The sequence below is a fragment of the Calliopsis andreniformis genome, chromosome 8 (genome assembly GCF_051401765.1).
Source record: "Calliopsis andreniformis isolate RMS-2024a chromosome 8, iyCalAndr_principal, whole genome shotgun sequence".
NCBI classification, from domain to species: domain Eukaryota; kingdom Metazoa; phylum Arthropoda; class Insecta; order Hymenoptera; family Andrenidae; genus Calliopsis; species Calliopsis andreniformis.
Window position 1 is genome coordinate 3,698,176 of NC_135069.1, and position 27,765 is coordinate 3,725,940.

Consider the following 27,765-nt stretch of genomic DNA (forward strand, 5'->3'; position numbering starts at 1 on the left):
AAAGAGAAGGCGGCGTGCTCCCGAGGAAACGGAAACGAAAAGCGTACCACGGAAAACGAACTCCTTGGTACGTGAAAAGCTCGGACGTCTCGCGAGAGCTCGCGTACACCTCCTAGTCGTTCATTACGGAATCACGTAATTTCTTTTAATATCCTGTGCCCGAGGGCGTTTACCGCGACGAGGATCAATTACGACTTCGCGGCCGCGTAAAATTGCTGTGAAAAATCGCGAAAACGACTCTCCACAACAATATGTATATTCATGGGGCGAGGCAGCGGCTTCTGAAAAGCAGGCCACGTAATTTCATCTCATTCCCCTTATCTGGCCTGTGCCGTGGCAATCTGTAGTGGCCGTCGAGCTGAAAATTCTGCGTGCCGCATTAATCTGTGGAATTTCTTGAATTACTAGAGAAATTCGAAGGAGAGGCCTCTTGAAGATCCTAGACAACTTAGAAAATTGATTTCAAAAATTCATTTCAGAAATTGTCTAAAGTGATTAAAAATAATTGATGCAATTCTTGGTCCAAATATGGATAATGGAAATAATTTGTAGCAAGATAAGCAGAACTCTTATTTATTCACACCTTTACACGATAGCGCGTGAACAACAATTTACAGAATTTTAAAAACGATACACGTGGCATGGAACGTATTAAAAATACCTCTTGCATCCCACCCTCTATCGACATTTAATTTACAACCCCCTTTAAACCACTCTCCGACATTCTATGCACTCTATTTTTCTCTTAATATTACCCAAAACATTAAAAAAGACTTCGACATAGCTCATCCCCAGCTTCCTTGTTTCTCAAACGCCTGGGGGATGAAAGTGAACAGCAGCGTGCGATCAACGATTCTCGTGGCGTCCAAGGGTGCTTCGTCAATTTCCCCGAGCATCGGGGGGCGGTTTCGGTAACCGGAAGATCGCGTGCCGTCGAATTGTCGTAATTTTTGCGAGGTCTCTAGCCACGCGCGAACACGCGCCACCCCGTCGCTGCTCCCGCGTGCAGCGGCCACGATAAATTATCATTACCACGACACAGTGTGTAACGATAACCATTATTCCCGACGCTGTAAAATGGTTATCGTTATCGGGGCGGATCTTCACGGAGGGGCGTCTTCCTGCGAGACTCGTTAAGATTATAACGTGGTCTGGTTTTGAATGGCTGTTCGGCACCAACTAGACACGATTCGCCGGTTCTTTTATCTTTACTGGGCTTTCATAACGCGTATATAAAGCTGCAACGTGAAAACGCGAGATAACAGGCGCGAGCAGCAGGATACGCGTGTCTAAAGGTGCGAATTTGCCAGAGTTCGCGAACTGTTCGGGAGCAGTAAGGATAATCAAGTTTCTAGAAGTTATCTCTTTACATACTGTTCGTAGTGTTCGTGGAAGAATCGAGTAAGGATGATAAAAAGTTTGTGAATTGTCTGCAGATATTATTTGCGAACAATGTTCAGGAACTGTTCGCTGGTGTATATCCAGGTGAATTATCACGTTCTGTCGCTTTGGCTGTGCTCGCTATGTCTGTCTATAAATCTCCCTCTGTCTGATTCTACTTTGCGGGAAGAGTCTTTAGGTAAGAAGAAAATCATTGACAGTTGTTCTTCATGTTTTAAAGAAGGCTCTGAGATCAAGTAGGAGGCATAAAATGTTCGTGAACTGTTTGTTAACAGTGTTTGTGAACAGTGTTCACGAACTTCGCTAATGTAGACCCACCTGTGTTCAGTTAATAGCGAGCTGCATGGCTAGCAATTTTGATATGGTGCGTCAGCTTCGTCTCGACACGGAATGTGTTAAGCAAACATTTTTCTAAGCAAGAGCAACGCTTTAGCCAAATGCAAGCGGTCTAACGAACCCTGGGCGTCCCTCTCGTTTCTCCCGCAGCATTCATCGTAAACGGATTTGGCTTCATTAACCACCCGTAGACCTCACCCCCGCAGCTGCCCTCGCTACTTTCCCCGACATGGTCGTAGCTTTTCTCTCGCATGGTAACTATGGCAACAATGGCAAAGGCAATCAAGCGCCGCATGGAATTAACGCCGCTCAGACGTCGGGTGTTCTGGCTGGGGAGAACAGGGTCGATTGGAATATCAGCCCCAGATAACTGGGAAAAATCATTATGGAAAATACTTTATATTTCATAGTAAGATCAATAAAAAAAATTCAAAACTCCGCCATTTTGAGCAGACAAAGTAGCCTTCATTTTTAAGGATCACTTTTAAGATTTTGAAGGGTGAAACGCACCCTCGAAGGGATGGACGCACATGCGTGGATCGTATGCAAAGTGATAGGGTTCACGGGCAACCAATGGTGAGCCTTTAAAGCGAGTCTTTTATATTCAACCCCTCTTTTCAATATATCCACCCCTATCTGAATAAAAAATACCATAACCCTTGAATACCAGATCGTCATAGACAGCATATAAAAAGTATCAACGATCCAATAGAAACGAAGACACCCTTCAAAAGGCATTCTCCAGCCAATAAGCATTCAACTCACCCTGTTTAAACCGGAAAGGGGAGACCAGCCGAGGGAGCACCCTTTCTAAAAGGGTTGCACGCGCACATGCGCGGCCACGGTATGCAAAACTTCGGGTCGTGGCAGCGGCCAATGACGAGCCTTTAAAGTTCATGCACAGACCGTCCCTCGAGCCAACCCTGGAATAAGTAGAACGAGGAAGGCCTGGCCGCGCCCTTATCGGGAGGGAGCAGGCAGCGGGACTTAAAAAATGATCTATCGCCACCACCAATCACACCACGGGTGGTAGCGAGTCCCTCTCTGATTGAGACGAGCCTCCAGCGCCTCTGGAAAACGATACACCCCTTGGATCCGCGGGTGGAAAAGTGTTAGCCATAAAACAGGGCGATATATCAGAAGGCAGAACATCGAGGGAATCGATACTCTATTCTTGCACAGGATCTCCACGAATTTCTATTGTTTATCGTGATTAAAATTTGGAATTAACCAGGAGAGGTTTTCGTGAGAAATTAGTGTACTCTACAGCAGGATTTTTCAATCCCTTTTGGCTTGTGGATCTCTGTGGAACTTCTACCATCTCCATGGCCCCTCTCTACTTCTTTATTTCTTTTCTGATATCAATGTTTTTTCTTGTCCCAGGTTTCAAATTTTCTTGTGTCATTTTTTCTCGTCCAATTGTTTCTTCTTCACGTGGCTCCACAAATTTGGTGCCGAGACCCCTGTGGGACCATATGGCTCTCATCAAGAAGCCTTCTAAAGCGTCTGTTCTTCAGTTTCAAAGAAATCCATCAGCAGAAACGTCGAAAATCGATGGCAGTTCAGCTCAGGGATCGACGAACAGCAATCCTATAGTATCGTTGATAACGGGGTCACTTTGTATGTGACAGAAACCGACGTAACTACGCGCCAAGCGGAAGATTAAGCGGCCGATGGAACGGGGAGTGGTCCTAGAGCGTCGTTACAGACATTCCAGGGGTATTGTGCCACCCACCCCCGTGAGCCACGACTCGCCGCGGGGGTGGGAGTCGGCGGTCTGCGTCCATTTCTTCTTTCTTTTAATCTTACTTCTCCCGCAAACGGGCAGCCAGGCGTTAATTCAACGGCATTGATTGCCACACGAACTACCCCCCACCCGAGGGGTGGATGCTCCTCCCCGCGTCCCCGATCCCCCGACTGTTTTTCCACCCTTCTTCTTCGCGTCTTTGACCCTACTGGCTCGTTTCCTCGGCTACGTTCTCCCCTACCGCTCGCCTCCAGCGCGGAATGATTATTTCTCGAGCGTAACGCTTCGACTAACGTGCCCGCGAGGGCACAGTAAAATTAAACGCCCGATAAACGGTATAAGCATCAGCGTAATACGTGTGGGGGTGGTCGAGAAGGCTCGTCGTTTTGATTTTTGACGAATGTAGGAGTCCATTGATAATATTAGACTTTGGTTTTTATTATTATTAATTCTTTACTGTACTTTGACGACTGAACTTGAAAGTTATGAGTAAGGCTCGTGGCAGCAGCGTTAATGTCTGTCTCTTGGGCACAGATTTTACCGAGCTCATCGGTGCGATAAGGGGTTGGAAGGGCTAGAAGTTCCTTGACAAGTAGTTGCAGAATCTCTGTGGTAGGTCTAGAAATTATATAAATTATTTTTGAGGAAGTTTTTCCTGATTTCTCCTTAGATTCCTGGTTTTGTTTTTCATGTATTCCATGGGAAATGAAAGATATGAGCGCGTAGTCGTCAGACGAAACAAGGTATCCCATAAGGGCTGCTCTCCGCGACGATGGGCCAAGGTCGAGACTCCCGTTCGATGCAAACGATCGAGATAAATGGTCCAAAGGGTGTGGACTTTCCGGGACGGGCGAGAGAATCCTCGGGATTGGAGGCAGGAGAGACAAAAGGGGGTGGCGAGGGGCGAAACGAGGGGTCGAGTGCGGGGGTCAATCTATAATAAAGCTCGCGTTATCTGGGAGCGGGTAGCGTGAAGGCTGGGGCCTCGTAAAAAAGGGGGCGGATACTGCTTAAGAACGGATTACGAGAATGAAATCGGCCGACTGACGCTTAACCCTCGACGAGATTTCTAGGACCACGCTCCTATCTCGGTGGTTACGTATTTTGATTAGAAAAGCGTCCTGATGGGTCTGGCGTTTGTAGAAGAAGCAGAAAAATTGTAGAATCTGTAAAAATAGCAGGAAAGACTACCAATTATGTAACAATTTTATTTTTTGATACTGATTAAATGAAAATTAAGAACTGCTTGAGGAAGTATTGTGAGGATGGTACAGGAGTTTTGAAAATAGCCAAGGGTGGCTGCTGAGAATTAATCCAACCAAGGGGATGGCGGCTGTGAAAAAGGCAGGAAATGAATTATTTTCTTCGGCGTCGTGACGAATGATTCGTACGTGCTGACCCTTTTCCACGAGTCCTGGTCATCGTTATTCCGAACGATTGAACGCAGTTGTTGGCAATTGGTAATTCAGTACAATCGCCCAGGACTTGGAAGCGACCGAGGGAACCAACGTGTACCACGTTTACGAAGAAAAAAGAAGCGGAAAAAGGAAACGAAGGAAAGGAGAGCATTAATCCTCTCGAGAAGAATTGAATTTTATTTTAGTCGAAGCCATTATCGCTGCATAAATTAGCCAGTTTATTAAAAAAAAGTAATTGTTAGTAATATTAGACCTTAATACCAGTAATTGGGTGTAAATTAAGAGAAAGACGGCTAAATCTGAATTGGAATGGACTGAATCGGAAATAGAACGTAAATGAAACATAGGTGGATCCTTGGCACCCCTTTTACAATATAATACTTGACCTCCTTTTTTAATTTATTAATCCTTTAAATTAGTCTAAATTAAATACAGAAGCTTAGAGTAGCAGAATAATTCATTGAAAATTCCTAAGCCACAAAATCATCGTTTCTAATTCACCTGTATTTCCTGCGGGGAACTTTTCTAAACCCTAGTGAAAAGAAAACAACGCTCAGACACCTGATGTATTATTACGTCACGGGTCACAATAGCTTATATACCTGTTACATGATGCACCAGCCATAAAACGCATTGTAATTCATAAGGGGAACTATTCTAACCCTTTATGCTAATGCTGACGACGTAGGGGTGAGCGTCGCGCAAGGGTGATTTTTATCAGGCACTTTAAAACCCATTTGCTTAATGAGGCGCGATACAAGCTCACTTATAAAGCCAGTGGAGCACGTGAAGCGTTGCAGGTTTCCTCTGAGCGTGAAGAAACTATCAGAAAATTAACTCGTTACGCGTCGTTCGCTGGTTTTTTACCTATTCCCATAGAACCATCGTACAGATCGCGTTTAACATTTTACTGAACCGTTTCCAAGGCCAGATCCCCTCGCATTCCTCACGAAAAGTTGCATAAAGGAAGACACGACGCTCGACGAGATAGTTCCCCAAGAAAAATAACGACGATAGAAACTGCTCCAATATCAGAAAGCTTGCTGAATGTCTCGCAGGGACTTTCGAGGAAACTTCGCGAAGAAAATCTCATCGGATACTTTATTGCTCGCGAACGGCAATAACCACGTGGCGTAGAATATCCGTCAGGCTCGTGGGGGCCCTTAAAAGTCTGCGAAATGCAAAATCGTTCTGATAATTCCACAGAAGACGTGGCTTTCCTTGCGAAGAAACGACCGGTTGCTCGCGCGATCCTCGCAAATCATCCCTAAATCGAGAAAGTTGCCGCGCGTATCCTCGCCGTATATCTTGGGGAGTCTCTCCACACGAGCACACACAAGGCCGCGATACGGTGTAAAGCTCGTCATGTGTCCTGAATAAACGGCGAACTCCGCCGTGAAACTACAGCGGTGAGATTGGCGAAACTGCTGGCGAACTCTCGTGAACATAATTTTTGTATTGTTTGCGACGAGCGATCGACCATTATGGATACTGAAAGGAACGCCGGAAGGCTGCATGACGCTCTACGAGGTCAAGCAGAGATGTAATAACTGGGAGATAGCCTGTTCTCACGAAGAAAACGTAGTGGAATCGAATCCCTTCGCTTTAAACGAGTTTCACCCTTTTGAAGGGTGGTTCAAAATGGTTCACAAGATTCCTGCGTCTCCATGATTTCCGGGATTAAAATTGACTCGAAGTATTTCTGCGGAGGAAATCTGGAGCCCCAAAAAAGGTGATCAATTTTGTAATTGAAGACGTCGTCATGCTGTATTACTTAATAATCTGGCTATTAGGCCTATCTCGCGGGCGCAGATGTATACCCCTGGACCAGGCAAGGGTGGTTCTGTCATAAAGAACGCCGACAACCCTCGGAGTAACTCGAGTTGTAGCGATCTCGCGCCGCTCGAACGACGAGGTTTCTTTTAATTAAACTGCCCCCACTCTTCGCTAGCTGTTCCTCTTTCTCTCCCTCTGCGGCTGCTTTCCGCCGAAAACCGGACTCCCTGAGACATAACAGCCGACAGGCACGCGTTATCAGCGTTCGCCAGCAGTCCAACCCCTCTACGTCAGTTAGCTGTTTCTACAACACCCTTAGACCAGTGATCCGATCCTGGCTTTTGGTAAACCTTCGCTCTGACATGAAGCGCTCCTCCCATGAGAATTATTTCGAGATTAGTGTGGAATTTTTTCAGTGTCTTGTAAATAGACCTAGCTGCTCGAATTATTATAGACTTTGATAATTTTGTGATAAACTTGGGACTTCTCAGTTTTCCATTTTCATGAAAATCACTGTTTCTCCTGGAAAAGAAGAATAGCAATCCCACAGATGTTCATTTTTATAGAAGCCAGAATAGGTGGGGAAATAAAAAAGAACACGTCAAGGTATAGATGAGAGAAGAAGTTACGGGTCCTGGTGACACGTTGGACGCTCGTAATGTCAGAATGTCCTGTTTCGAGCGGCAGGTACCTAACGCCGATGGTCCTTCTTCATTCTCAGCGAAATTACTTATAATATCTGTCAGCGAACAGACGCAGACCGGTAGAGCTACAATCCCTCGGAGAAATGCCCTCTTTATTATCTATCAGAAGCAATCTACCGAACACCTTCCCTCACTCCTCCCCACCCTCATTCTTTTGTTCTCTGTTCTTCGTTTGCTAGTTTCCCCGCTGTCGCTGAAGGCTTACGTCTGACTAATTCTAAGCACGCGTCTTCTCAAACTTTCTTTTTATTGCTAAAGAAAGGAGCTGTTTTATAGCTGAAGGCTTGAACCCAAACTTGTCTTCGTTTCTCGATTCCTATGGAAGAAGGAATCAGTAGATTCTGGATACCATAACCTTTAACTTCAAAGCTAAAAAACAGTGACTATTGAAAAGTCAATCCACTGCTAGAGATTCAGTAGATCCTCCATGTAAGCAATTGCAGCTCAATTTACAAACGAATACGCTGTGCAATGCTCCCTCAATTAATCCATTTAGCCTTCAAACAGGGAAACGTTTTCAATAGATGAGTCTCTGAACGTCGAAATTAGAACGCACGATCGAGGCGAGCAGATTCAGTTGACAGGTTTCCAGATCCGCTAGGAATGGCTCGGACGTCCCCGCGTATAAACTGGCCAGCTAATTTAGACCGACTGTTCCGTGAAATTACGGGGGCACGTTCGGTAATGAGAGGGTGACCAGGGAGGGTATCCAACCCTTGGACAGTGGTCAGCTAATCAGGGCCGCTCGTTAGCGAATTGAATGCGTCTCGAATCGTGTCCGATCGCAGGACAGCTAAGGAACTTCTTTGCCACCTTGGAAAGGACCCCACAGATCGCTGGAAAGCTCTGCACGATCTCGATCGCATACTGAAGGATACCCACGCCCTTTCTACGCTCTGCTTCGAATCGATCTCGCGCCAGGATCGTCTTCGCGGATCCATTTCAGAAAATTGTCTCGTCGAGGAGAGCGCTATCGAGATACCAAGATTGAAGATAGAAAATCTTCGTCATTGAAGTGTTTAGTGAATAGACGAAGTTAACCAGCAAGATGGCAGGCTCCTACAAGAGCTTCGGGAGAGAAAGCTGGCTAGGAAGATTGTCGACGACTTAATGGACACCCTATATTTGCTCATTAACGGACCCTCTGTCGCGAATCCCGAGCACTTCCACAAACTCTTGGAGGAACGACCGAGAGAAGGACGCACAAAGGGACAAGCAGACGTGGCTAGGGGAGAAGTTAGAGGATAAAGGAAGAGGGATGAACTCGTTACGAGTTTTGCTCGAGAAAAAGCGATATGTCTCGAGACGAGGCGAATTTGCAGCTGCCGATGTGCAGCACCAAGATTCAGAATTTCCTGGAAATTTGTTTCTCAGGTGCAAGATTTTCCTCGAATTTTCATGCCAGCGAATTACTAGCCTTTTCTATTCAGCTTCGTTACATAAAATATCTTTCCAAAGAGTGGGAAATTTTCAACAATCTCCCTGGTGAAAAATGCCTCAACCTGCCATGAAAATAGTCGTGTTCCAGGAACCTATTTACCGGTTCACGGTGAAACGTCGATTAAATACGACGAACCATCGATTGCAACCCGTTCACTTCTTCCTGCGAGCGAAGGAAATCGTTCCAGTTCCCTTTTTTCCCAGCTGAATGCGTCGTTGCGATGCATTAACCGCAATTAATATACAGGTCGTGATTTCAAGCGATAGTTAGAGGCCACATTAGATTTCATATCCACGCGCGCCGATTAAATCTCGATCTTTCTCTCGGCGGAACGGTCGCGATCATTGTTTCCTTCGTGGAATTATTATCACCAGGCTAATATCGTTTTTAGCCAATTCGCGGCCGGATCGGCTGGCTCGTTAAGAGGGCAAGGGGGTGGGTGAGAGAGGGGCCGACTGGCGTTCGCATTTCTCCTCGTACAGCTCGTGGAATCTCGATGGTCGACTCGCGAATAAATGCTGGTATTAACATTCAAATTTCGTGCTCGTGAGGGGAATCGGTCATTAAAATGAAATACAATTCTGGACGTCCACCTTTTTAGAAATATACAAAAATTGAAGGTGCAGAGTGTTGCATAATTTTGAAATAATTAATTTCTAGACAAGTTTTTCAAATAGCTACGTAAGTTTTCAATAGACAAAATAGCTGAGATTCACGCAATTATTTTCACAGTAAACTGCTTGTATAAATAATCTAGGAAGAGAAAGGGGGATCATCATAAATAAAAGCCAATCTACTGAACAGGATTCGCGCGACGTAACTTCATTATCGCCAGCATTTTTCCAGCGACGCTTACATAAACGGAGTTCTTTCGCCCGCAGCGCATCGGTAATTAATGGAGAGCGCGCGGTGACGAACCGTTCGCGCGGATGAATAATTCACCGATCGATTCTGTACCATGCGCAACACTTGGTACCAGCGCGGCATTGTTCCGTTCCGTCGATTCCCACGTTACGTAAAATACGGTGAATTTAATGATGAGAAAGGAGATAAATCCCGCGCTGAAAAATTTGTACCTCTCTCTTTCCCTCGTCCCTTCTTCGTCGCGCAGTTACAACGTTGATCGGGGAACAATCGTTCGCGAGGACTCGGGGCCCGCGATTTATGGAATTCGCCTGAGCGCTCGTTTGCCCGATCGTAACGCCTCTCGAAGCTGGAACAACTTTTACAAGTGTCCACCTCTGTATAATTGTATTAGGGGATCGAGAAAATGGCTGAGGCTTGATTGAGCGCGTGGGAATATCTCAATTATTAAGTCTCTGACACCTGGGGTCGCGTATACTTAACTTTGTCTTTTTATTCAGAATAATTCCATAGCTACAATAGAATTTAGAATATTCAAACTTTTATTACTAAAAGTTGAGCATATTCAATGTAGCTAATAACAATAAGAATACAGTAGGATATTCATTAAGATTTAACTGGTGAAATAATAGCATAATTTATTGAAGAAAATAAAATTAGCTGTTAAAAAGATGCTTCAGATTTGAATCTCCTTATACTTCAGATAATCGGGGTCCTGTACTTCTTACAGCACTCTCGAGCTGAACTCTTCATACACAAGAGACTCGACAAATTGAAAGAAAGCGTGCGAAGCATTTGAACCACGTTCTCCAGGGGACCATTCCCGAATTCCTCTCTGGTCCTCGATCATTTGCGTCGCGATCGTCGAACGCGAAATTCTTGACAGCTATTAAACCGACCGAGGTTCCTCTCGCGCGAGCACGACGAATGGGCCGCCGATGGGACAGCCGGTGGCTCGCGAAAGAAATCGAAAGTTCCCGATCCGATTTCTTCACGACAAATTCCACCCGTCGACTGTCGATCGTCCACCATGAATATTCATGTCGCGAGGGACTTATGCAGAACGTTGTTGTCCCTGAGGAGGCAGAGGGGTAGAAGGATCTGTTGCCTCTTGATCTCTCGCTCGTCTTTTTCCCCGATCACGGGAGTTTCTTGTCCCAAGATCGATTCCTCGTATCCCCCCTTCCTCCCCCGCGCTGCGACAGCTACGAGCGCACGTTCCTACGGGCCTTTAATTAACAAGGAATCAATCAATGGCGGTCTTCATGGAATTCCGAAGAAAAGAGAGCTGGGGAGTTCGAGGGAACGGCGGATACGTGAGAGTCGTGGGAGGAAGGCGATTTGTGAGAGGGCGATTGACCTTTCATTGCTCTCGCGACAGGGGAAACTCGCGGATTTTATTTTTAGGGAGAAGCTAAAGGGCTAGAAGCCCAAAATTGTTAAAAATATGCAGTTACCCAAGTAGTAGACGATTACTCTGCCACTACTAAGATTAATAAAAATAAGAAGAGAACTCTTTCGTCTTCCACCAACTCTCCAAAAATGAAGAGCCTCAAATCTCAGCCAAATTCCAAGCACAAACGCATTAGGAAGCCCAGAAGGACCGAGTTTGACTTTGATCAAACCCCGATAACTGGCAAACCCCTCGTCCTCTATCAACCTCCCACGCAATTACAGAAATTAAAGAATCCAGGGGGAAGATTGACACTGTGTCATCCCCAGCGGCCTCCGCCGCGATAGTCTCGATTTGATACAAAAGAGTTTCGAGACGAGCCCCTCCGAATCCGACGGAGGGTCACAGGGTTGCGTTTAAAGCGAGGGTCACCACCCCCTCTCTGGGAGGGTCAGGCAAGGACCACGGCAAATATTTGGTTAGTCTTTGATGGGCTTCGGGGAAGTACAAGGAGAGAGGATACCGACGCTGGCTGAAGAAGCTCCGACAGGGTGGCAGAGGGCGGTCGGAGGTCTCGAAGGGGAGGAAACCGTAGGTAGAGAAGGTCCTGGAAGCGTACTAGGGTCCAGCTGCGACCAGACGAGCCACGGGTCGGGGAATGTCGGGCATTTTTATTGGTTCCAGCTCTCTCGTTGGAAATTCGACGAGCCGATCAACCGAACGGAAGGATCGCCGAATCTGATCTCGTATGTAGCCTCGTGCTCCTTTCCCTCCCTCGATGGGCTTCTGCTAATTTCGAGAGACGGGTAATCCACTTGTCCCTCAATTTTCGCGATTACGCTGGGAGAAATACTAATTTTGGGGCAAGGTTTTCGTGACCTGTGTTTGCAGCTCCAAGGAGGGGTAGTTCTGATAGAAAGTGGTAACTTTTCAATTGGCTTAGAATTTTGCTTTCCAAGAGCTCTCCTTTCGCAGGAAAGCAGCAAGTAGTATAGTCGGCGAAATCCACCCCCAAGTATCAAATGCACCAGTGTCTTCTTTCATTCTGGGCATCGATTTTATCACGGAGAAATATAATCAACGTTTTAACGTAATCGTTGAAATAGGATCGTTTCGTCTCTTCTTACTGGTATAAGGATCCTCATTATCCTTATAGCACATAGGGACAGAGGGTGACTGCTCCACAGCTCGAGAATTCTCGAGTCAAATTACCCTCTCTTTGGACTGGATGCTGGCTCTTTCGTTCGACTATATTGGATTCCTAAACGCTGTCATTTTGGACAGAAGTAGCCCGAGCAAAACTCCTCTAAGGAATTTCTTTTCTCTATTTCGTATTTCTCTGCCAAATAGTCTGCATTCTTGTTCATATTTCAATTTGCATCCATCTTCGATGAATCGAAAAAAAGATGAATGACGATAGAGTTGCATTTGTAAAATGTACAGATACTACTCTTTCTTTAAAACGCGAAGGGGGTGGGAATGGTTGAAGGTTCGGGGTAAATCTCGAAAAGCAAAAACGCTGGAGCTCGCAGTATGAAAACGAAAACAACCGGAAGTCCATCCATGCTCCTACAATATTCATCCTCGCGGACGTAAAAGTCGGATGCAATCCTGTAAAAATACAAGGTTTTACCTCGAAGGTACATCGTTGGTCCTCATTGATGCTCGTCTCCCCTCGCTACAATAACATCCCTCCCCTTCCGCTTTTGTATTTTGTAAGTCAATTCGGTACATGAATTGTATAATAATTCAACGAAGCTAAGGAAAACACGCTTGATATTATTCGTACCACCTACAGGCCGCCCTTAAATCGGACTCCATATTTATGAGGCGAGGACTTAATAGGAAAAGATCAATTCTAAGTAAACTGTTTTAGTTATTCTCCCGACAAAAAAGTAAATAACTTAAGAAAATTATTGATCGTAGGTTGTACCTTCCCAGAAATTTTTTATGTTCTTCAATGCATGAAATTGCGACGCCATCATGCCCCTGCCCCTTTTGCGCAAAATTATACCGGGTGAGTGCAGAATAATGTATGTAGTCCGCGGTGGAAGCGAGCTGCTCGCAATTCCAATGAGAAAACTGAGTGCTAGGTGAGGTTCACTCGCATCTCGACGGATTTCTGTCTTCTCGCCTCTCATACATATTGTGATTACTTGTAAGGGCGGACGGGGGAGAAAGATGGAGGCCGACATAGTCAATGGGAGAAGAAAGCTTGGCTCTTTTCTCGCTGTAAAGGATCTTGATATACATTCCCTTTTTTCTATTTGAATTTATGGTACATAATTTAGAATGAATGTAAAGGAATAGATTATGTACCATTACTTCGAATTACGAAAGATAGAGTTACGAAAGATGGTACAGAATTATTCAGAAGTGAATTAAAAAAGCAGTTCTTTAGTCGAGAGTTCCTGCAGAAATATCAATGGAACTCGAAAGGGTTGAATCGAAAAGTGACTCAGGGATGAATAGAAGCTCGAGAAGTGAGAATAAAGTCGATTTCGAAAAGCGAGGCGGTGGAAGGTCGGTGATCGATCGGTGACGGTAACGAATCGTTGCTCGACGCAGGAAGAACGATCTTATCGACGAAGTTTCCATTTCCGTTCGCTCTATCGTTCTCCTAAAACCGATCCGCGCGCTTCCACGACACCCCCCGTCGCGATTTCACCCCTCTGCCTCCGATTTTCGCCGTCACGTGAGTCCTTCAACCCCCCTTCTCGCGACGATGCTAAATAGTAGAAACATAATTCCGTGAGTGCAGGGGAATTGCTTTATCGTGCGGAATAATGGCCCCGTATTCACGGGACTAGCCCTCATAACTCTCTCTTCCTTATATTGCACTTTTCGGAGATTGCACGTGGCTGCTTCAGCTCGATCGAGCCATCGAACAGCGTGCTACTTTGCATCGATTGCTTCTGGGCATGGGAAATATGTTTTCTACGTTTCCAGGCCTTCAATCTGAAAATTGGCGAAGAGGTTCTCTCAAATTTCAATTCTAGTTTAGAATTTTTTATCAACCCTTGTTCTTTTAATTCTCAAAGTGCCAAATTACAAGTACAAATTAGAATCAGAGAAATTTACAGAGCATTGAAGATTCAAGAAGGTTGCAGAACATGGTACGAAGAAAGGATCAAATGTAGAGACGTCTGGCGTATCTCCAGAACGCCCCCGCACTCGCGAAGCCACTTAATTACGCTGGAAACGGAAATTGACGACGAAACAATCGAGGCAGAAGTAGCTGTGTACCTGATACATCCAGCAACTTAACTCATTATTTAATTAGAAGAGAAAATCCCGGGAATCCTGCGACGCTGCTCCTGGAGAGTGACCTCTCTTATAGAACCTCGCTTTGAATTAACTAATATACTAATTATAAGTTCGAGTAGCATTGACTCATCATGAGAAACGTCCCCTTAAGTCGTGCTCCTCGATTTCAAGAAGATCCTCAGTTTGAACCCTCCGCTATGCTCACTATGGATTACGTAGCTCACAGAGGAAGCACCGTGTAGTGTGAGAAAAATTGTTAAGAGAAATTCTCTCGACTTTAAGTGACGTTGATGGACGAGCCCAAGCATCAGGGAACGCTTGTAATATCAGCTCTATTCCCCGCGAGAAACGCTTGAAAAACAAATCCTCCTCTCACCGAAGGAACCTGTGCCGAGCCAGATATCCGATATTTCAAGATTTTATTCAAGATCACACCTCGCAACTTGATCATGATTTCAATTTGAGTTCGAACTCGGCTCACGCGTATTCTCATGTTCTCATTCGGAACGCTGATGACTCGTAATCGATCTGTATAGGATGACGACAAGTAATTCGTAACTAATTAACACGCCAGGTCTAATCACGGACGGTCGAGTAGCAATTAGGAGCGATTACGCGCCACGCGATCGGGAATATTTTATCGGGAGCAATTACGTCTCGTAATAAAGTCTCATCCGACGGACACCAATCAGCGAAACGATCCAGGGTCTGGATCGTTCGTTCAGCCGCAGAACGGGTAATTAAAAGCATTGTCGGAGTACAAAAGCCTTGGTACGAGAGACGCAGGAACGAACGAAAAAGAGAAAAGGACGGCAGGGTGCTCCGGTTTCGCGGCGAAGGCCGGATTGGTAATTACGAAGTGCGATCTAAATCAATCTTGATTACATGGGAGACGCTGCGTTGACGATTCACCTGATCCAAGAGGACTTCGGAATTGTGTGTTACCGTGGAATCATTATGCTTAATCGTTTGAATGAGCTGGGGAGCTTTTTATGCTGGGTTAAGGGAATTTTTTAAAAATAGAGCAATCAGTAATTCTATGAAGTTGGATTGCTTTTATTCCTTTCTTAAGGACTCTGAGTTTTTTAGCCAAAAGGATTTAGAATTTTTTTAGAATATTTTATAGTAATTGAGAACTCTGATGAAAAAAGTTTACCCTTATCGACGAGCTCTGTTCTCAAGTTTTTTACTACTTCATCGAATGATTTCCAACAATTGCCAAGATATCGAATGGCAGCGAGCGATACAATCGCTCTAACGTACGATGTTTCATTTGTATTCGACCGGAGGAAATGGCACGGACTTTGATGTTTCTTGCTGACGCGTCCCGATACCTTTTCTTTCCTTCTCCCCTCCTCACGAGGCTGATCTGAATGCGTCCTACGTATTCGTCGACCCCTGGTTCTCTCTTTGCCAGAATACTCAGCGACCGCCACGGCCACCCCTTGACGCGCGTTTCCTCCCTTCGCGGGTAAAAAGTCGCGCTCCGTGTGCAGAGGGACCTCGAACAACCCTCCTTGGTACTTTTTGCGAATAGAAAATGTAACACAGTAAGCTCTGTCCTTGGTTCGTTGATAGTCGGGACTGGTACCGATAAAAGTAACTCCAGTGGCTTTTCTCTCTTCCAAAAGTAGAAGATACCTTTACTAAAATCACTCACACTGGCACAGTTCTTTAAATGACTCAAAATTCATGAAGTGTATTTAGAAATTGAGTTCGAATTTTATTCTATCGATAAAGAGGAACTAATAGAGACTCATAGTCCTGGTGCAACCTTTCACTATCACCACATGTGAGATTCTTAATTTTAAAGGGGTTGAAAAAGATCGAAGAATTCCAAACTTCCTCCAACCTCTCGCGAGTCTTCTCGATTCCTCCTCAAGTGCCTATAGAGATCCTCTGATGCTCTGTAGATTCTCTGAAGAGAGAGCTCGCTCCAGCTTTTGTCTTCCCCCATCGACTGTGGCCGATGCAAATCAGTCAGCACTCAGGATCGACGGTGGCATTGTGGCTGGCCGGTGTCCGTTCCTCCTCCTTATTTATGCACTCGCTTCGAGAGTAATTGTTTCCCTCGGAGAGCGATAGTCTCGGCTGGATGCGCCGCCGGACGAGGAACAGGCCTCCTCGAGCTGAAAGTCACGGATCTGCGCGTGTCAGCCGCGGAAGCCTCTCTGTCCTCAGCTTCCCTGCCCCTTCGCTCCTGCTGCGAGCAGGAGGAATCCACTCTGGATTCCGTCGGCGCGGTTTTAATTGCCCGTTTCGGTCGAATCCGATCGACGCTCGGCCTTCGCCTGGGACCACTCGCGTCCCAGGAATTCGAGGGGCACAGCTTGCGTAATCGCTGCGATATGACGATCATTGGACACGGTTAATAACTCGTCAGCGTTTTTCAGGGATCCCCTTCGTCGCTGTCAATTAAAACGTGGCTGGATATGTGTGGTATCCTTCACTGGTCCATATATGGCAGATTCAAGTGAAGATCTTAGTGGGCAGAAGCTATACTGAGGAGTAATTAATAATAATTATGGATCAATTAGTAATGAGATTGAGTAGTATTTGTGATTGTTATTTTGGTGGAGTTTTAGTGTGCAATCAGTGCACCAAATTATGGTGGAAGGATTTATATAAAAAGTTGAAGGGAACATCAGTGTTCTAATATGATTTCTATTCACAAAAAAGTCTCAGGGTTCACTAAAGTTGGAAGAAAGCAATTCTCGATCACCCTAAAAACGATTGAAACAATTAATCCCTCGTCAATGTCGCCTTTCCGCATGTACAAAACTTCTCGGTGATCCATCACTTTCAGCGACCTCTCGCCTCCCCAGGGCAATCGATTTGCATAACAGTTTACACGCATAATTTATCATCCCTCGATTCTCTGCTTTTTTACGATGCCCTCGACCGACTGCAGCACGGTTGACGTTCACCACCCACCCCCTCGTAATAACAAATGCACAGGTTATTATTTCGCGCGTATAATATTGATGGCGCTATGAATGTTGCATGGAGGGGTGCAACGCGCTCGGAGCGTGCTTCGTCGGGGGTGGAAACCAGCTCGGGGGATGTCCCGCCGCACATGCGCCGAGAATGGGGATGGTATTATTGATCTGGGAAGGGGGGGGGAAGAGCTGTGGAGACCCTCGAAGTCTCAGCAGCGTGTCGCGAGCATCCTGGCACCCTTGTCCACAGGAATATTGAGAGAATTTTGTGGAGGAAGTGATGAACTCTATGCTAATTAGGTCTGTGTATGATTTTTAATTCCGAACTTTTAATGTACCTTTGAAATTTCATCTTTAGTCATTTACTGAAGTCATCCTCTTCTGTCAGCTTATGTTGATCATCCACAATGGTGTAAAAATAATTTTGATAGCTTCTCTAGAAATCTTGTGATCTTATGGACATCTCTAATATTAATCTTGATAAAGCTAGACTGTGAATTACTTCCCAATTTTTGTGTACTGTTTGTAGTCTTTTAAGATTCTCTTCTGAGAGTATGGAGCTACTTTTCTCCTAAATTTATAGGGGATTGCCATCAAGGCACAGTATTTTTTAACGAGACCATCTTTGGTTTGCTATTTCCTTGATTTTTGAATTCTTTCATTATGAGTCTCAAAGAGGGGCTTGAGGTTCAGGGAAGGGAGCCCATAGGCGCCAGAAAACGCCGCACCTGCGATCGCTGTTCCCTGCATATGCATTCCCGCATGTGCCACTCGCACGATGGTTTCCCCTTGGAGCAAATCCTTATCCTCCGTGGATCCCCTCTCGAGCCACCATTCGAGCCACTCAACTGTATTGCCGCTATTTTCCGTCTCGCGCGTTATGGCCGATGTATCTTGCGATTCCTCGGGACCATCGTTTACATGCACAGCTCCCTTTACTATTCGTCGATAAGTATTCATTCCCCCTTCTTCATCCTTGCAATATACAGAGGCGAGCGGAAGAAACTTTAAAGATAAACTAAAGGAGAAGAGACAACAATCTTACTAATTATAAGAACTACGAAATATCATGTTATAAAGAATGAAGAAATATCCTACACTAGATTAGTGTTATCAATACGAGATTGATTAAACTTTGAGCTTTCTTTTGTCAAACATTGTCAGTGTATAATCCGAAGCATGCAACGAAAATTCGACTCTGAAGAGCATGAATCTTCAAACGTCAGTGCCCACAGAAGGGGTTACCTTATCCCCTCTAGATGACCCGTCTTTCCGCAGGATTCTAAAGGTCACCGAGCGATCCGACACCATTCAGAATGGCGAACCTATCACCCAAACGCTTTTTCACCAAGGAGAGGATGAATTACTTCATGAGGTAATCGTCTCAGCGTCTTCGGAGCCGAGGTCGATCGCACAGAATCGACCAGGGACGATGTTTGCATTACAGAGAGGAATGAAGAGGAGGGGAAGGCTAGTTACGTCATAAAATCTTGATCGCCAGTCAGGCATCCCCGAAAATGATCCTGTCGCCGCTTGTAATCTTGTGTCCTCAGACGTTCCTAATACACGCGTCGTTCCCTTTCCTTCATTTCCCACGATCCCAGAGGGAAACGAGATACACGTTCTCACCTTTCCCTCCACCTTATCAGGGACCGTGCCTCGAACACCCTCCTCGTAGCTGTTCGTCATCGAGCAGTGGAAAATAATTCATGGACAAACCACCTACTTTTTAAAGCACGCACTTCTGGGGACCTGTGTTCAACTGGACGATACCCTTGGCGGCCATATCCGACACGCGAAAGCATCCGAGAATCATTAGCGGCAAAATGACTCTGGGTGAGTTCGACTCGAGCGACATAAGAACCTTTCGGAGAATTCGTTCGTAATAATAATCATGTATCGCCACGAAACAGGGGCACAGAAGGAGAGACCAGCTGATGGGGAGGTGGACGGGGCGGGGGTGAGGGCTGAGAGGGCTGGGAGGACCGAGGGGGAAGGCAGAAGGGGCCCAGTGAAATAATTGCCACTGGAGCGCAGCGAATCATCGTTTATTTCTTAATGAGCCAACCGCGATGTCCTCTTTTCTTCTGAATGTGGTCCATCGTGGACACTGGATAGTCGCCCCTTTTAGGGGTGAGTCATGTAGTTGCGAAAAGCAGGCTGGTAATTTGCCTTTGACGCAGCGTCGAGATAAGGGATTCGTCCTCGATCCTCCTGGATTCTGTGATATTTTTTCATTCTTTTGTAATCTTGTCGAATGGTGTCGTTAAGTCGCGGATTAATTTGTGAGCAATGGAGGAAGGTTTTGGGTTGAGAATATTGCTCGAGATGGACCGTTTTAATCGATTCATTTGGGAAGTGCGTTTTGACGCTTTTAATCGCGGGGATAAGGATACTGCAGAGGTACCCGGTTATGATTACACTTTTTAGTGAGAGTTATAGTCATGAAGATATCCCTGAAATTCTTTTCCTTTTATTGGAGTGAGTGAAGAGTGCTGTTTGCTTCACAGAATCCCGCTCAGTAGATGTAACTACGAATCACTTCTATAGCACGTCCTATTCGATTTTCAGCGTTAGCTCTGTATTCCACGATATTCATGAGGTTCGCCCTGAAGGTGCAGCCACGGAATTTGTTGCTCTTCGCGTGCCACCTTGCCAATTCCAGTGCACAAATCGTACAAGGTGTTAGATACATCGACTACCACTATCTCTCGGAGCAGCTACCTGATCAAGAAAAATAGAAAAATCAAAGCTCCTAACACACTGAACATCCACCAACAATTATGCAAAGCCTCTCAATAAAAATGAATCCTCCACTAAATCTGTAACATTATTTTACGAAGGGGTAAACATGTCACAAAAAATGTAGACAGAAACTGTGCAGCAAATCGCAAGTGAAGGAACAAGTGCCAGTAAAGTGTGCGCTACAGTGGCTCGAGAAACCACCCCCGTGGACCGCCACCCCCTCAAGCGCATTTATTTCGTCGTTACTCTCCTCGGGACCTTATAAATCAACGGGAGCGTTCGCGAGCTGCTTTCCTGGACTTCCATGAAAATGTAAAGCGATCAGAGCGCGACCGACGCTCGTCCAACCCCTACTGTTTTTCTCTCTCCTCGCACCCTACACCCCCACAAGGACCAAGGGAGCACCAGTCCATTCGCCGCGACTCCAAGTCGATGGACGAATGCATAAGGAGAGCAATAATTTTCCAGGGCTCGCCTATTCCTCTCGTTCCTTTTCCCATACGATCGGGAACGGCCTCGAGGAGGGGCACTCGATCGCGTTGGGGTGATTTTATGGGATCTGGCACGGATCAGAGGCACGAATCCATCCCCGCATTCCGGTTTTCCCGAAACGCCTAAGCCCGTGTCTCTGTCCTGCTTCTATTCCTCGAGCTCGTCCTCTCAGAAGAGACTCTCTAGTCCAGGGGACGCGATAGTCTGCCCTCGCGTCCCTGAATAAATATATATGGGCTGATTAGCCCTGCTTGGCTTCGATCATGCGTTCCTTCCTCCCTTCGGCGTCTTTTGCATCCTGTAGGATAAGGGTGACGTCAGCTCGAGGCAAATACCGATCTGGGAGATTGGAGTCTGGAAAAGAAACGCGAATACTCTCTTCCTATATAATAACTACCATTCGTGTCCCATGAAAAGTTCCCCGAAAAGCACTGCCTCTAATGGATTACATACGACTTCACAAGGTACAGGAATAATACACCCGCGTCTCCTCTTTCGTGTACGTAATTCACCTCTGCCTCGATGATCCTCCCGCGTAATTTGAATTTAACGCGGACAGGTCCCCTGATTAATGCCCCGCCGTCAGCAGCGCTCGAGATCGCGTCGCGGACCGTCGATCGGGCGAGTCCTCGGTTCGGCTGTCGTTGACGCAGAGTCCTTTCAGAGGAGAAAGGAGGCAGCTACGTAGGCATGTGGCAAATTGCCGCCGCCGCTGCCAGTTCGAAGGGACTTCTTTCCCTCTCTGTCCCCTTCGCCGAGCCCGCGGAGGCGGAGGCGCCTTCGGAACGGGCTGCTGCAAGAAAAGGAGGGACGAGGGGCGAGCCGAGACGCGGAGGAAGCAGTCGCGCAGGACGAGGTGGAAGGAAGGCGGCCGGGTAATCTGTGATTCAAAGAGAGCGATCCATCTTGCGACATGCCAACATTCAATCGTCGGCATTTGTTTGTGAAATCAGTCCCGAAGGGCTCATCCCTCGACCCCGTCCTCCCTGCGAGCCTCCTCTTGCTTCGGCTCGGAGGCTGGCCGCGAAAAGCGCGGGGACTTCCAGGAAATTGGACCAGGAGAGAATCGTTTTCTAATCTGCGAGGAATGGGACTAACGAGTTCCATAAGCAGAAGATAGATACAATATTTCTGTAGCTGAAAGGTTATACTATTAAATTTCCTTCATTTATAGCGTAATTTAACACGCTGACCGCCACGCCAAATTCGCATCCCTTCCTCAGACATGAAAATTTCCGAGCTTTTAATCATCTTTGAAAGTAGGAATAATCTGTCCGTCTAGAAGCAGGGAATTATATTTAAAGGAATGAGTTTTAAAGGAAGGCAAGAGTTAAGGGAATTTCTCAAGATGGTTGAAACGGGGGGTGAAAAAGCCTGCGGGGGGAGTGAAATGAACTGTAAAGCGGAATGCACAGACTGTAAAGCTCGTCCCCGCAGAAATCCGTGAGCCAGGAGGAGGAGCAGAGGGAAAAATAGAGAGGGGCGCAGCCACCCTCGACTTTTCGACGGTCCATGATCTTTAAATTAAGTGCGCTGGCTTATGACGCCCGTGTAAAGTTCTTGGGGGTGGATTTTCGCTCGCGAGCCACGACAGTAAAGCGGGTCTTGAAACGCGTGGCGAATGCGCCCTGACGAGCCACCCCCCGAATGAATCAAACGCACCCTCGCCAGTGCAGGACATACATTAGGCTGACACGCCGCGCGGAATGCTGACTATTCCCAGAGAAAGAGAAAAATAAGGGCATTTCTCTGTGAAAGGGAAAAAAATCCGAAAACTGTACTACGTCCTCTCGGGGGAGAAAGGAGAAACAATCCCTCGAAGTGACCACGAATTTTGGATATTGCGAGCACGAGCGTAATGGACCTCGTGCGTCTTGTTTCCATTAAGTGTAATTTAGAATTTATCTATTTGATAACTGAATAAAGTTCGGTCAGAGTTCTGGCGAGGATGGACCACCACTGTCAGGGCGAGATAAAACGGTAATATCTGTTTGATGCTCGTGCGAAGGGAGGAATATTCCTGGTGGATTCATAAAAAAAGTGCTCGAGTCACCCCCTGAAAAATAACACGAAAGTGGGGCACAAACGCCATACGGCCAGTAAAAGTGTGTGGCGTTAAAAAATCATAAGGGTGCCGTTTTTCTTGTGGTCATCACCTCCCCCAGTACTATTTGAAATCACCTCGCCATGCTTTCGATTTCTCCATCCCAAATACTATGGGAAACTTTTATTTTAGTTTCATTTGCCTGAAAAATATATGATCTTGGTTCTTGATAGATTTTAAAGTTGCGAAAACTGTTGAGCTTAAGAAGTTTTGAGATTCAGCAGTAGTCTAACATGGAAGTGCAAAAGGTTAAGGGATTTCGACTGGTTTGGGGTAGTTCGTCGCGGTGTTTTCGTTGAGGGGGTGCACCATCGTGGATGGCAACATAATCCTCGATAGAGGGCTGTGACACATGGGAACATGAGGGACGTCTTATCTTCATATTACATACGTGTGATGGTTCTCAACTTCAACCAATACATCACTTATTTTTTATTAAGTTATGTTTTACTATTAATTAATAGGATTTCAAAGAATTCACATTAGATACATTGGTCAAAAAAATTATGCCACAGAAAAGCTTTGGGCAAAAATCGGCTAACTTTGACTGACGATAACTCCGCGAAAAATCATCGTAGGAGTATGATCTTTTTTATAAATTATAGCTTGAAGTCTTGAATATAAGATACTGCACCCCAATTTTAAGTTTAGAGCACCATTACTACTGTAGCATCTTAAATCTGAAGGCATGTTTATCGTATTAAAAATTCCAAAGTTTGACGAAATGCTCGGACTTTCAACAATTTTTTTCGGAGATGCCGTTCATAGGAGCATAAAATTCAATCCTTCCCCTTTAATTTAAAAAAAAGATCAAGTTGCTGCGATTTTTTTTCGCAAAGTTACAGTATTTCAAATTAACCCTTGCATTTTTGCAATGTATTGGCACTGCCCCATGTGCTATCAAAATGCAAGGGTTACTTTGAAGTGCTGTAACTTTGCGAAAAAAAATCGCAATGACATAATTTTTTTTCTAAATTAAAGGGGAAGGATCGAATTTTATGCTCCTGTAAACGGTATCTTCGAAAAAAATTTTTCCAAGTTTGTGCATTTCCTCAAAGTGGGCAATTTTCAATACAACAAATTGCAAAGTTTGACAAAATACGGGGACTAGCTACAATTTTTGTCGAAGAAATCATTTCTTGTAGCATGAAGTAGGTACCATCCTCTTCATTTTAAAAAAAAGATCAAGTCGGTACGATTTTTTCTCGCAAAGTTACGGGATTTCAAAGTAATCCTTGCATTTTTGCCATATATTGGCACTATCCGTTCTACTGTAAAAATGCAAGGATTACTTTAAAATGCTGTAACTTTGCGAGAAAAAATCGTACCGACTTGATCTTTTTTTTAAAATGAAGAGAAAGGTGCCTACTTTATGCTACTTTGAATAATTTCTCCGAAAAAAATTTTAGCGAGTACCTGCATTTTGTCAAACTTTGCAATTTATCGTATTGAAAATTTCCAACTTCGAGGGGATGTACAGGCTTAGTAAAATTTTTTTCGGAGATACCGTTTACAGGAGCATAAAATTTGATCCTTCCCCTTTAATTTAAAAAAAAGATCATGTCGCTGCGATTTTTTTTGGCAAAGTTACGGCACTTTAAAGTAGGCCCTGCATTTTTAGGCATTGTCAATTCTAACTGCATACGACAAAAATGCAAGGTTTGCTTCAAAGTACTGTAACTTTGCCAAAAAAAATCATAGCGACTTGATCTTTTTTTTATTTTAAAGGTAAAGAATCCAGTTTTATGCTCCTATAAACGTTATCTCCGAAAAAAATTCTAGGAAGTCCTTGCATTTCGTCAAACTTTGGAATTTTCTAAATCCTCGTAGAGAAAGTTATAAGGTAACTAATTGGTAAAGGGAAGTAGAGAGAGATTTGACAATCATGGAGGATCCTCAGAAACAGTCCCCATGAATCCCCTAAAAAACTCTTCACGAAACAAAGTCTCAAACTTTGGGAATCACCCAGCGCGAGAACTTTCTCGCTTTAATCTCGAAATGAAAGCTCTCTCGATCGCAAGGATAACGCTGTGGAGCCTGTTGGATCGCGAAATTGAGATTCCATTACTCTGAGAGTGTGCAGGAGATGATAAACAAGTTCGGTGAAAGGGACACAACGCATGAATCCTGCGTGCTATTCGCACCACCGGAAGAAGCGATGGACCACGCGCTCGCGCACAAGGACACACAATTCCAGCGACTGGAAGAATGGTTTATGAGCCGTAACCTTCCTGGTGAACCCACCCCCGATGAAGCAACGTGACTCCAACCCCGTCTAAACTCTGTCCAATATATTAGGGTTCAGTTCTGAGTAGAAAAAGCCATCAATGAACAGACACTTTTGGGGAACTACTTTGGACTCTAAGTCTACAATTGCAGAGCAAAAGAATGTAAATCAGAAGTATCTCTAGGTGTTTAAATTATAAATTCCAGGGAGTTCTCCTAATTTCTAAAGACATTAAACCAAATTTTTCAGAAATATGATTTAGGAATTTGACTTTCGACAATGGAGGTACGAATAAAGAGACGAAATCACCTGTGAAACTGAATCGAATGGTTTCATACCGTGAATTTCACAGTCAAACGACTCGTGATAAAGAAGTTAGGGGATGACAAAGGGGGGACAACGATAACGCGCGGCCCTCTTTTTCCTTCGACTTCCACTTTCCCCAGTATATTCAGGGTTTCACGTATTCCAGCGGATTGATCGTGCCAAGAGGTTTCGCTTCGACTCGTCCAGACGCTTCGGTTGGCAACTTTGAAGGATATTTTTTATTCATGTGACGTGTTTGAGGGCGCGGAAAAAACACATTCTCCCGATCCGAGGGTAAGATCGAACCACGAATCACACGTATGTCCTTCTGCCCCTACAAGCCTTCAATTTTAAAATTCCCTTCGGTCGAAGCCTCCCTGTTTCCCTTCGATCCCCGCTGAGAATTTTGACGAATGAAAAGTTTGGGATCTTCAGAGGAAAATAAGATCCAGGCGCTATGTTTAAAAATATAAGTTCTACATTTTCATTAAATCCTAATGGCTGCACCAAATAGAAAAGAATAATTTTGGAATGTGGTGAAATGGAGAAGGAAGAGTCTTATCCGCGCCGAAAGGTGCAGTGTCACCTGTGCTTCTTGAGAGCGATCTATCAAGCTCTGTCAAAAAAAGCTCTCCTGCTAATTGGCCACTCAAAATCAAGGAGGAAAGCGGAGGCAGAAAAGTTGCGAGACGCGCTGCTATTCCCGCGGGATATCAACGAAATTCTACGGATCGGGGCTCTTTCAAATATTTAACAGCAATATCCAATTTCGCCTTGTGCACCCCCGTTCGAACGGTAAATTCGAGTCAGTCGTCCCACTGAAAGCTGTACTTTATCGTCGCAAATATACTACAAAACGCGCAATCGATCTTTACCACTTGAACTAAATTCTACCTAAAATAAGAAGAGTAGAAAATTAGCTCGAAAAAGAACTCTTTAAGAAGGTTAAATCGAAGAAAAGGTAGAACAAATTCGACAGATTATTTATCAAAGCGATCTATAGCACTAGTCATAACTTTTACATGGGTCTAAATTTTTTAATAAAACATGCTAGACATAAGGTGAGGATATCAACGACGAAACACATTATGGCACGTCGTTTCACGAATGACAAGCCCACGGCGCAGTTTGGCTCGAAAGAACAGGCCAAATGGAACTTCTAAATGGAGAAGATGTAAGAGTTAACGATCGGACAGAAAGGAAGAATTAGGTGTCTGATGTATGAGATGCCATCCTCCGCTTCTCCTGCTGGCGTAAACGAAAGGGACATTTCCCTCGCATCGGTTTCGAAAATATAATTAATCTTGCCAGCTAGCTGTAGGTAAAGCTGAATTTTTCTGTAATTACAAACCCCGAGGGGAAACTCGAAGATTCTTCGTTTCTCCTGAAGTCTCGTTTCGCGAGACTGCCAATTGAATTCGCTGTAAATGCTTCGCGAGCGAAGACAGAATGATTCGAGGGAAGATTAAATTCTTTGGCCCTTTAGAAAATTCTTCGTCTGATTTAACTGATACACAAAAATAATAAAAAATACGCTGTACTAGGTCCACGCAATTTTTTTTGTGCAGCGTATGTGTTAAATTCAACCCCAAAATTCCTCTGCAATCAACGTCGAGAGGAGTTGACGCTCCCACCCCTTTTCCCATTATCCCCCCACGAGTCAAGAAAGTCATCATATCTTTTCTAGCCGCGCTAACTTTGCAGATTGGATTCCGCGATGCCGACAAGCAAACCGGGTCCAGGAGGAGAGGGTGGATGGCAGAGTGATGCATGTCCCGTGTTCCAAGGAGGGGTGGGACGCAGACGAGGGGCACGGGGTGGTTAGAACGTGATCCTGTGACTGATCCGTGAAAGCGTGAAAGGGTTTCCACTCCTTTTTCCACCCCTTTATCCACTCTACGAGAACACGGGGGTGTCGCGAGGCGACGATCAATCACCCTGTACCACCGTCCACCCGATGCACCCCTTTCCTGCCGACTAACGTTAGTCTTCCCCACCCCTGGCCATCACGGTATTCACATAAAGGGTTTCCACCGATATGGCCGAACGAGCATCCCACATCTCTTCCGCAAATACACCCCCCAAGCCTCCCTGATCTGTCTACATCATGAGTCGGTTGCTTCGATCGGTTTTCCCTTTTGGGGGGTTGAAAGTTTCGCAAGTAACGCGATAGTGCATTACGAGAGGGAAGATCGTTTGAAAATTTCTGATAAAAGGGTAACTTCCACCCCTCCTGCTTTTCTTAGGGACCCTAGGAACTTTAGAAAAAATAGAAAATGTGTTTAAATGGGATAAAAATTAGAAGAACAGAGCTCTCTAAAGAGAGAAGACACCCGCGTTTTCTCTCGAGGTGGTGCTAATGGCGGTGCAGTGGAGAGGAGAGAGGCCGAGGGGGGAGGCAGGATTAAAAGAGGGATCCCTCTGGATCGTAGGCAAGTGAGCCACGCACTGGAAATCGTGGGTCAAAGATATCCAACGCCGCTTTTACGGTCCCCGTTCGTGTCCGGGGGATACTAAAACTAATGTATTCATGAGATAATTATTTCTTGCATTCATTACGGGGCTGTAAAGTTTTTATTAGCCCCGGGGGCCGAGCTGGCGAAGC

General features: G+C 45.3%; 1 pseudogene; it reads left to right on the forward strand.

The window, feature by feature from the left end:
• Positions 1 to 18,602: 18,602 nt before the first annotated feature.
• Positions 18,603 to 20,027, forward strand: LOC143182532 (mitochondrial pyruvate carrier 1 pseudogene; annotated as a pseudogene).
• The last annotated feature ends 7,738 nt before the right edge of the window (positions 20,028 to 27,765 follow it).